Source organism: Panthera uncia, chromosome D2 (genome assembly GCF_023721935.1).
Source record: "Panthera uncia isolate 11264 chromosome D2, Puncia_PCG_1.0, whole genome shotgun sequence".
NCBI classification, from domain to species: Eukaryota; Metazoa; Chordata; class Mammalia; order Carnivora; family Felidae; genus Panthera; species Panthera uncia.
The window spans coordinates 39567349-39578877 of record NC_064818.1 but is presented as its reverse complement, the minus strand read 5'-3'; the positions used below and the strand labels follow the sequence as shown (position 1 = coordinate 39578877).

Genomic DNA, 11529 nt, shown 5'->3' with positions numbered 1-11529 from the left:
TAAGTTCCATAAACAAGTCAGATATCAGTTTATTTACATTTGGTTGGAGCTGGTGACCTCCCAAAGAACACATTCTTCCTATGGGCAAGTCAATTGATTAGGTCCCCAAGGAATGAATTTGACTCCAGAAGAGAATGACAAAATATATTTTCATAAATTCAATGTTTACAAAACACTGCAAGGATTATGTTCAGTTTTCTATATGTTAAAAATCCATTCCTATTATATATACACAGGAACTTTAAATTATTCTGTGATTAAGGCCACTAGCTTCTCTTAGCATCCTTTCAAATGTTTTAAAGCATTTCCCTATCATGATGGCTATTGCTAATTTTCACCAGCAACCAGTCTCTGAACCTCCCTTTTAAATGGAAACCTCTCCTCCATGACAGTCTCAGCCTGGCCATTTGGCCAAGTCCTTGCCAATGGAATTGTAAGGAGCTGGAAGGATGTGGGAAATTTTCCCATCATTTTCTTAAGAGCCAATTGCTTGTCCTCAACTTCTTATCTTTGCCCCTTGCAGAAAGCAGATGTTGTTCCGGTCAGCCAGGTCTGACTGGTAATGAGGAAAACTCCTTGGGGAATAACAGAACCATTAGATAGAAGAAACCTTTGCCCTTATTTAACCTTGTAGAGCATATAACTATCTTTCAGGCCTGCCCTCCTCTCTTTAGACCAGAGTTGCTGGACTTCAGAACTACTGTCTTTGAGCTTAATAATAATTTGTTATGAGACAGTATTCCAGGCACTACAGAAAGTTTAGTTGAGTTCCTGCATACCAGTGACTCCCCTTTTCCCTAGTTGTGGCAACCAAAAATTTCCCCAGATGTTGTCAAATACTTGGGTCAAGTTTGCCCCTCGATGAAAACCACTGCTCTAAACAGTTAGAAGAATGAATACCCTTTTGTCTTGTTTGATCCCCTGTAATCTTGGGTATATTTGTTATAGTAGCTCAAACGAGCAGCTCTCAAAGTGTGGTCTGCGAGAACCTTTTAGAGATTCTATGAGGTTTGCATTGATACTGTAAAAGCAATGTCTGATAAAACCGGTCGCTGCAAATCAAGGCAGTAAAATTCATTTGTATTAATATTAATAATATTCTTCACTGCTATGTCCTTTTGCTGGGGGACATTTCCATTTAGGGATGTCCTTGATGTAGTAGTAAAAATCATTAATTTTATCAAATATCAACTCTTGAGCACGCATCTTTAAAATATTCTATGTAATGAAATGAGAAGTACACACACACACACACACACACACACGCACGCACGCATACGCAACTCTTCTGATGTATACCGAAGTGTCAATTATTGCCTTAAAAATACTTGTGCAGGGACGGAGTGGCCAGTGCCTGTAGAGTAACATGCCTAAGTTTTACTATAACACATACCTTACTCATGACTCTCCGTCTGTGAGAAAGACACAGTAAAGCGGCAGGAAACACAAAGAATGTAAAAGACTACTATCAGAAATGGATAGAAGAGCAGGCTCAGAGCTTGATTGACAAAACAAGCATGGCATTTCAACATGAAAAGATGCCTCCTACTCTATTCTCTGCTTCTCCTCCTGGAGGGGCCATGATCCCATCTCCCAAATCTTGCGGGTCCTCCTTGCCCTGGTATGATGCTAGCACCCGTTATGGGGGCCCTCCCATGATGCCAACAATGGGCCCTCCTCCTCCTGGGATGATGCCAGTGGGACCTGCTTCTGGAATGAGGCCTTTTATGGGAGGCCATGTGCCAATGATGCCTCGGCACCCCCATGATGAGACCTCCCGCCCGTCCCATGATGGTGCCCACTCAGCCAGGAATGACTTGACCAGACAGATAAGAAGAGAGGGGGCCCTCTTTATATTAATAAATATATATATAAATATATATTTACTTGTTCTTTACCAGGAGATCATGATGCTGTGACTCTGGATGTTTTCTAACAGCATGACAAGGAAAATCTGTCTCCCTTCCTATCAAACAGAGAATAGGTTTTGTAGGGAAGTAGTGGGACAAAAACAAAAACAAAACAAAACAAAACAAAAAAAGCAACTTTCATTTGTTGTGTGAAACGTGAAGATAAAATTGTCAACTGTTTTAGTTTTAAAAAAAAGTTCTCGTGCAGTTGTTTTGAGTTACAAACTGAACTAGCTACTTTTTCGTGGGACACTATTTTTACTTGACAGAGTGGCTGATGGAAAGAAAAAGGTTTTCAAACTACGATATTTGGTAGATACCTTGTCAAAAAAGAATGAGGTATATTTGTCATTTGAGGGAAAACAGCTGAGAGTATGTTGATTATCAACCGTTACTACTGATCAAGTTAAAGCAACCAAGTGAGAATTGGGATTTTGGAAAACTAGCATTTGGTAACATAAGACATTTCCAATGTAAATGGTGATCAGATCGATAAAATAATTTTATTGATATTGTATAATCATGAGCTACCATTTATTTAGAAGATCTGCTTAACTCAATGAAACAATATTTTCCAAATGACCAATGCATGAGGCTATGAAATGATGTACCGGTAGAAGGCTCTTTCAAGGTAGAATGTCACACAGTAAAAAATGTCCTATAATTTCAGATTCCACATTGTCAGTAATCTTTAAGAACTATTAACTGTTGAGTTAGGGTATAAGAATTTAAGAAATCTAAAATTATCTGATTTTGCTACAAACACAATCCTTCTTTTTCCAGCCACATATTTGTATGAAGTTAGTTTTCCTCACATACTCCCACCACACCAACGTAAGGGATTGATTATAGGTGCAGATATATGAATCTAGCTATCTTCTGCTAAGGCAGACATTAAAGAGATTGGCAAAAACATAAAGTAATGTCCTGGCAGGTTAGCAAGATGGTGGAATAGGAAGCCCTAGACTCTCCTTCCTCCCACAGAGATACTGATTCAGAAATAAACACAGATCAATATCCTTTGTGGGAAATCCAGAAAACAGTTAAGAAGCTCCTGCACCCCAGGTGGCATAAAATCAGCCACAATGAAGCCAACAGGAAAATGTGTGGTGCCCTCTCACCCCCATCCCTCCCACTGATATAGTATCATGGTTGGGAACTCCCAGTTCCTGGACTCTCCCTGGAGAGGGAAAGAGAGAAGTGGATTGTATCTTCAACATTCTGGGTTTTCATGGGGTGGGAGCAGGAGAGCTTACCTAAGGGACTGGCTTCTGTCTCGGTCGTCTCCTGTCACTGCTGGGACCCAGTGTGTTCTTAATGGGGGCCACTGAGAAGGTAAAAGAGCTGGGCGGTGTGCTGCTGATTCAGAGCAGCCTCGGTATAGCATAAAAACACCACAGAAAAACAAGAGATCATGAGCTCTAAACCAGCAAACCCATCTAATTAAAAATCTACATGCACAAGTCCAGAGAAGATACATCCACAGGAAAGTCTTGAGAAGCCTTCCTAGAAATTGAACCGACCATGACTGAATCATGAAGAAACAGAACTGAACAGACCTATAACTAGTAAGGAGGCTGAATGACTTATCAAAAACTTCCTCAGAAAGACAAGTTCAAGATCAGATGGCTTCATTGGTAAATTCCGCAAAATATTTAAAGAAGAATTAACACCAATCATTCTCAAACTTTTCCAGAAATCTAAAGAGGAGGAAATAGTTCCAAACACATTTAATGAGAATGGCATTATCCTGATACCAAAGCCAGAAAAAGATACTACCCCAAAAGAAGACAACTGGCCAATATCTCTGATGAATATAGATGCAAAAGAACTCAACAAAATTCTAGCAAACTGAAATCAACAGATATCAACAGGATCAGACACCATGACCAATGGGATTTATCCCCGTAATGCATGGATGACTGAACACACAAAAATCAATTGATGTGAAACACTCCATTACCGGAATGAAGGATAAAAATCACATGATCATCTCAATAGATACACAAAAAGCAACTGACAAAATTCAACACCCTGTTATGACAAAAACACTCAAACTAGGAACAGAAAGAAATTACTTCAATACAATAAAGGCCATATACGACAAGCCCACAGCTAACACTGTACTGACAGCCTTTCCTTTGAGGTCAAGAACAAGGCATGGATGCCCAACTCCCACTACTTCTATTCAACATAGTACTGCAAGCTCTGGTCCGAGCAATTAGGCAAGAAAAAGAAATAAAAAGCACCCAAATCAGAAAGGAAGAAGTACTGTTCACAGATGACACAATCTTATATGCAGAAAACATGAAAGTTTCCTCACAAAAACTGTTGCAACCAATAAATGAATTCAGCAAAGATGCAAGATATATAAGCAACACACAAGAGTAAACTATATTTCCATACACTGACAATAGCCAATCCAAAAGGGAAATTAGGAAAACAAACCCATGTATAATAGCATCGAAAGGAATAAAATACTTAGGAATAAACATAACTAAGAAGGCAAAAGACTCGTACAATGAAAACTACACACTGCTGAAAGAAGACATAAATGGAAAGACACCCTGTGTTCATGAAACTGAAAGCTTAATATTGTTAAAATGCCCATACTATCAAAGTAATCTACAGATTCAAAGTAACCCCTAAAAAAATCTCAATGGCAATTTTTTACAAAATTAGAAAAAATTCATGTGGAACCACAAAGGATTCTGAATAAATAAAACAATCTTTTAGAAGAAAAATAAAACTGAAGGCCTCATACTCTTTGATTTCAAGCTACAATAATGAAAACTATGTGATGCTGACATAAAGACAGATGTACAGATCAATGGAACAGAATAGAGAGCCCAGAAATAAACCCATGCAGGTACAGTCAGCTAATCTTCAACATGAGTGCCAAGAATACACATGGAACAAAGGACAGCTTCTTCAATAAATGGTGTTGGGAAAAGTGGATGCCCACATGCAAAAGAATGAAAGTGGGAGCCTACTTCACAGTACTCACAAATATTAACCCTAAATGGATCAAATAATACCTAAATGTAATACCAGAAACTGTAAACTTGTAGGAAAAAAAAAGCATAGGGAAAAAGATTCATGACCCTGGTTTTGGCAACGATTTCTTAATGACACCAAAAAGAATAGGCAATAAAAGCAAAAATAGACAAGTCGGATTACATCAAACTACAAAGCTTCTGCATGGCAAAGGGAAAAAATTAACAAAATGAAAAGGCAGCTTATCAAATGGGAGAAAATATTTCAAACCATATATATAAGAGATTAATATCCAAAATATATAGGAATTCCTACAACTCACTATGAAAAATAATAACTCAAAGTTTTAAAAAAGTGCCAATGGCTTAGACAGACATTTCTCCCAAGAAGAGTTATAAATGGCTAGCGGATAAATGAAAAGATGCTCAATATCACTATTCATCAGGCAAACGCAATTTAAAACCACAATGAGATCTCACTTCACACATAGTAGGGTAGCCATCATCTAAAATAATTGTTGGCGGGCATGTAAAATGGTGCAGGCACTATGGAAAACAGTATGGAGGTTTCTCAAAAAGTATATATAAAAACACAACTACCACATGATTCAGCAATCCCGCCTCTTGTATATATCCAAAAGAACTGAAAACGGGATTTTAAAAAGATATTTGCATTCCCATGTTTATGAGAGCATTATTCACGATAGCTAAGCAGTCAAAATAAACTAAATGTCTACTGGCACATGAATGAATGAAGAAAACACAATCTTCACATACGATGGGATATCGTTCAGCAATTAAAAAGGAAATCCTGTCATATGCTACAACACGATTAATTTTTGAGAACATTTTGCTAAGTGAAACAACCCAGCCACAGGACAGACACTACTTAATTCTACTTATAGGAGGTATCTAAAGTAATCAAACGCATTGAGCTAGAAAGAATGGTGGTTGCCACAGGAAAGGGGGTAGGAAATGGGAGAGTTTCTGCTATTCAATGGGTGTAAAATGTCATTTATGCCACACAAAAATTTCTACAGATCTGCTGTACAACATTTTACTCATAGTAACAATACTGTACTATACACTCAAAAATATGTTTAGGGGTAGATTTCATGTGTTTTTTATTACAAAACATAAATATACAAAGCAATGCTACTTTTCTCACTCTTTTGTTTCAGAAAATAATTTATTTTCCATTAAAATTTGTTATTTACAGGGCGCCTTGGTGGCTCATTTGGTTAAACATCCAACTTTGGCTCAATTCATGATTTTGCGGTTCGTGAGTTCTAGCCTCACGTTGCGTTCTGTGCTGACAGCTCAGAGCCTGGAACCTGCTTCTGCTTCTGTGTCTCCTCTCTCTCTGCCCCTCCCCCACTCATGCTCTGTCTCTCTCAAAAATAAACATTAAAAAAATTGTCATTTATGTTAGCATGCAATAGTTTATTTTTATTTTTGATAAGGATCAATAAAATATTTTTAAGTCTCCTTGTTTTAATTTTTAATATGGTAAATATTGATAGGTATGGCTCACTGAAGAAAAGGCTCTTGAGGAGACTTCAATAATTTTTATGAATGTAAAATGTTCCTGAGATCAGAAAATTTGAGATCCATTAGCTTAGAGTATACTCTTGATAATACACACACTCCAAATATTTTTTTCAAATCTTATCAGTTACACTTACTCATCATATAGACTTTTTTAAACTTGGGTGCTAATGGATTTATTTAACACTCAGTTTCTTTATGAAGAATGTTTTTTATTTTTTTAATAATTAAAATACTGCATATAATGTGTCACTGGTAACCTTTTCTTATTTTTTTGATTAATTTCCCCAGATAATTACAAACCCTTTGTAGAAAGAATCAATAGATTATTCTCCTTAACGTCTCCTTAGATTAAAATAAGTCCATGAGGCCTTGATCGTTTATGAGAAAGTAAAAGAAAGTAAATACTAATATGTAAAACAATAAAAGACAAAATTGAAAAATGCTAGTAATATAAACACAGCAAACAGTATATGACTGTTGCTATATTCCAGGCACTGAGCTATTTAATCCTCTCAAGAGCCCTGTGAGGTGGGTAATATTATCATCATCGTGCAGATACAGAAAAGTGAGGCTGTGTGGTTAGTAACTTGTCCAAACTAGCAAGTGGCAGAGCCGGGATTTAGTGTTCTCAAGCCAGGACTAGAACCAAGGCCTCTGTGACTTCAGAGCTGCATTTTGTGTGTGTGTGTGTGTGTGTGTGTGTGTGTGTGTCTTGTTTAAAGGGATGGAGTCTTTGTGTTGTCAAATACATGCAACTTCTGAGCTGCTGTGTCATCTGAGCTAAGAAGAGCAAATCCAGGTCAGCAGCAATGCCACCAGCTGTGAAGCAGGTCAAGAGAAACAGGAATCATTGAGCCTGGGAAATTACCAGGGGGATCAGGGAATGCCATGTTGCTGCTCTCAGCTGGAGACAAAAATAAATAAACTTGTCCTGTGCAGTGCAAAAGGTGCAGGCGACTCGATAGCACTCACTGGCACTCCTCGCCCCCCCACCCAGCTCCAACCAAATACCACCAGAGCGGAGGACCCACCAGGGACAGGCTGACAGGAAGATCAGAGCTCAGGCAGCTCAATCCAAGTTTCTTCTTCTCTTGCACATGCTTTGTGCGATGGATAGCCTGTGGGCCTGGGCATGGGTCGAAATAAATAGGAGCATCAAGCATACATTTTTGTCCTTCTCCTCTCTGCTGAGGCAAACAGAGCCATAGAACAGCTGGCGAGGTCCCTGGGATTCTGAGAATTGATATGCCAACCACTTCTGCCCGATCTCAATGTAACAGAATGAATACTTGGGTCGGGATACATATTCTCTCTTCAAATCGAGTTGAGAAAGGGGAGTGGTCCACCAAACATTTATGAAAGCTAAAATTTTTTTAAAGACAGCATTTGGTATAATACTGTATCTCCCAAAGTATGTTCTGCAGAGAGACGTATAAATGGGTTCCGAGGCCAAACGGATCTGGAAAGTGCTATGAGGTATAGTCAAACTTGGAGAATCACATGAATGTATTAAAAGTTTTGAGAGCTAGCACAGGGAAGACAGTTGTTTATGTTGGCTTCATCTACAGTTTCCCAAGTTGGATGAAGAAATAATATCTCATGGACCCATTCTGGTCCAGTGGGATGGAAGAATATGGCAGCCTCTGGGCTAAAAATAAGACCTAACCTGGGCAAATCCTTGATTTCTCTAGAACTCAGATTTCTCATTGGGAAAGTGGGCATAATGGCAATTATATCAGAGAGTTGTTGTAAGAATTAAATATATATACATACACATACACATACACATACACAGAGCATTTATATTAAGTGTGCAATAAATAGTACTCCTCCACCCAAACACGTGCTTAAGTTTGTGGAGCAGACTTTTCCTTTCATGACAGTTACAGAAGTAATCATCCAAGTAACCGAGCAACTGCCTTTATTGAGTACCTATCATTGTAGTGGGGAGAATAGCATCTGTTTTTGGAGTAGTCACAGTCCAATTAAAAAGAAAGACATGTGAATAGTGAGCCACGTGATGAGTGCTCTCCTAGACCTGCACAAAGTATTACAGAAAAGTTTACTCCTCCCAGGGCAAGTCATGGAAGCCATCAGAACCGAGTTTGAAGGATACATGGTCATTTCCCAGGCAGAACAGTAACATTAAGCATTTAAGTGAAGGGAAATGGCTCAGCAATACCCAGTGATGTGATGTATTCAGCCTTTCATAGAATGTGGTGTCATGTGGACAGTAACAGAGGGACGAGATGGCTCAACTGATAGTGCTGGTCGAGGCAATGTCGTAAAAGGCACTGCCTGCTGGAGGAGTTTAGGGCACTCTTGAGCCATTAAAGATGTTTTGATAGAAATGACAAGATCAGATTTGTATTTTAGAATGATGATTCTGATACCAATAGGGAGGCTGATCTCAGGAAGTGAAACCAGAAGCAAGAGAATAAGCTAGAAGCCCGCCATCTCCATCTTCACTTCCATGTCCTCAAGTTCACGAGGGCATGGACCAGGGTGGTGCTCAGAAGGACAGCATAGCAGGCAGTGAGAGACAGCAAGGTAACATGAAGGTATTTCTTCATGTTCTCATGTTGGGAAAGAGAAAGGTAGGGAGATAGGAAGGTAAAAAGTACTGGCTGGCATTCTAACTTGGATAACTGAATGCATAGTAGGACACCTGACCAGGATTGGGCGAGAAGGAAGGAAGGAAGGAAGGAAGGAAGGAAGGAAGAAAGAAAGAAAGAAAGAAAGAAAGAAAGAAAGAAAAGAAAGGGGGAACAGGGTTTAGGGAAAGGTAATAGAGAGAGATTGTCCCATTGAGAGTTTGTAAATTGAAATTAACAAACCATTGGGCTTAAGGTGTCTTCAGGCATTATAAAATTAGAAGTAAAGGCCTGGAGTTCAGAATCCCACTTGGACTGAAGATAGAAGCATTAACAGTGATCACTTGAGGTAGCCCCTGACCCAGAATGAGGGTGCAGGGTGTTCCAAAGCATACCAGAGTGAGCCGGAGGTTGGGAAATGCAAGGCAAAGAAAAGAATAAAGCAGAGTTCCTACTTTCAGAAGGAATATAATTCAGCTGGGGAGACATAATTGATGTATTATAAAGAAATGAAAGAAAAATTAAGTGCTAAGCTCTGTATTACTTAATGCAGCTGTGAAAGTATACAGAGTAAGAATTAAATCTTCAAATGGAAATAAATGAGACCTCTGGGGCACTCGGGAGGCTCAGTCAGTTAAGCATCCAACTCTTGATCTCCGCTCAGGTCATGATCTCATGGTTCTTGAGATGGAGCCCTGCATCAGGCCTGCGTTCACAGCATGGAACCTGCTTGGGATTCTCTCTCTCTCCCTCTCTCTCTGCCCTTCTTCCACTGGTTCTCTCTCTCTCTCTCTCTCTCTCTCTCTCTCTCTCTCTCAAAATAAATAAATATTAAAAAAAGAAAGAAAGACAGAAATGAGACCTCAAAGGGTAGCTGAGATTTTTAAACTGAAGGAAAAGAGAAGAATGGGATTTCATTGTCAAGGGCAAAAGGCCAGCCAGGTATTCATATGAGCATTATTAAAGGAGGCCATAATGAGGAAAAATTGGGGTAATTATGGGAAAAATTAAGGTCACAGAAAACAAAGCATGTGCATCACGAGGAAACAGGGTAAAGTGAAATGGCTGGAAAGATACAAGGATGAAGGGAGAAGAGTGAACTTACTCAAGATTGAAAAGAGCATCTGGAATTGATGTTGCAATAATGTGACTGCACATTATCACAACACTTAATATATAGAAGGAACTCAAGAAACCTTATGTTCTTTGTATGGTTCTATAAGCAGTTCTTGCATTCAGGCATCATATACCACCACATATGGTAATTCTGAATGACTTGGAAAGGGCAAGATGGGTGCCACATATGTAAGGAAGTTGCTGCCATATTCTAGTCTATTCTGTCAGTCTGTATACCTAAGTGTTCATCTTCGTGTGCCTATCTGCCTTTATCTCTGGGACTCTGTATGCTCTTCATGTGTGTGTATGTGTCTCCAGGTCTCTCAGCATCTATATGCATGAGCCTTCACCTCGCATTCGTGTGACTCTGCAATTGTCAGTCCTGGCTGCGTCATTGTACCATTTGGTCAATGTCTTCCTATCTGTGTGGGCGTGACTTTGCTATGTGACTGTGTTCACGTGCTAGAATAGGTGTCTGCATATATGGTTACTTTTTGTGCCCAATTATATGAGTCTGTACCATCTGTGTGAGTGTGTACATGTGTTTGTGTATATGTGTGTTTGTGTACGTGTGCATATTTTCTAAAGCGTTGCCACAGCATGCCAGTGGGTGCCTTCCGCAGCTAATGTAAAACTGTCAAACAGTATTGAATGACAAATGGGAAAAGCCCTCACTGCATCTGGCTACCCTGGCCTTTTTACTTTTAATAGAAAATTGATCTTATCATCCGTAGTCTATTTCACTACATATCAATGTGCACATGCAAATATTTCCATGCCACTAACATAAAGCTTGTATCAACCCGAAGTGATGTTTTGTGTAAACTGAATCTGAAATTATTTTCTTTGCTTTGTAATGGTGGCGAGAACCAAGCAAAGCATTTCTTGAGCCATAAAATACAATTTAACTCAAAAGTCACCCCAGCTTATGGATTTTCCTGCACAGAGACTTCCATATTAAGGGCCTGTGGTGAAGACCCCCTGTTGATTTTTGTAAATTCTAGAAACACTGGACAGAGATGTAATTTCAGAGTCTTTTACCCAACTATTAGTAAAATAACTATGATGAATGGGGCTGTTGGGGCTGATGTAAAAGGAAGAAAAGAAGGGAGGGCCGGTGCTAGAGCAGTTCACCATATCATATTATAAGCCAGGCGACAAGGGCCGGAAGACCTTGTATTTGAATCTTACAGGGAGCTACAATTAAGAGGCTCTTACACCTTGAATAGTGGCATGAACCCAGGCACAGAGAGGGATGCATGCAGCCCGATGGGTTCTGTGGCTGATAAGATTGAAGGCAATCCTAATTTTCAGATATAGTCAAGCTGAATCATACTGAATGTTTGCAGCAGCCCCAGTATC

The 11529-nt window shown here is 39.3% G+C and overlaps 1 pseudogene; it reads left to right on the top strand.

Annotated features, from left to right (window-relative positions):
• The first annotated feature begins 1366 nt into the window (after positions 1 to 1366).
• Positions 1367 to 1833, top strand: LOC125932765 (U1 small nuclear ribonucleoprotein C-like; annotated as a pseudogene).
• Positions 1834 to 11529: the final 9696 nt, after the last annotated feature.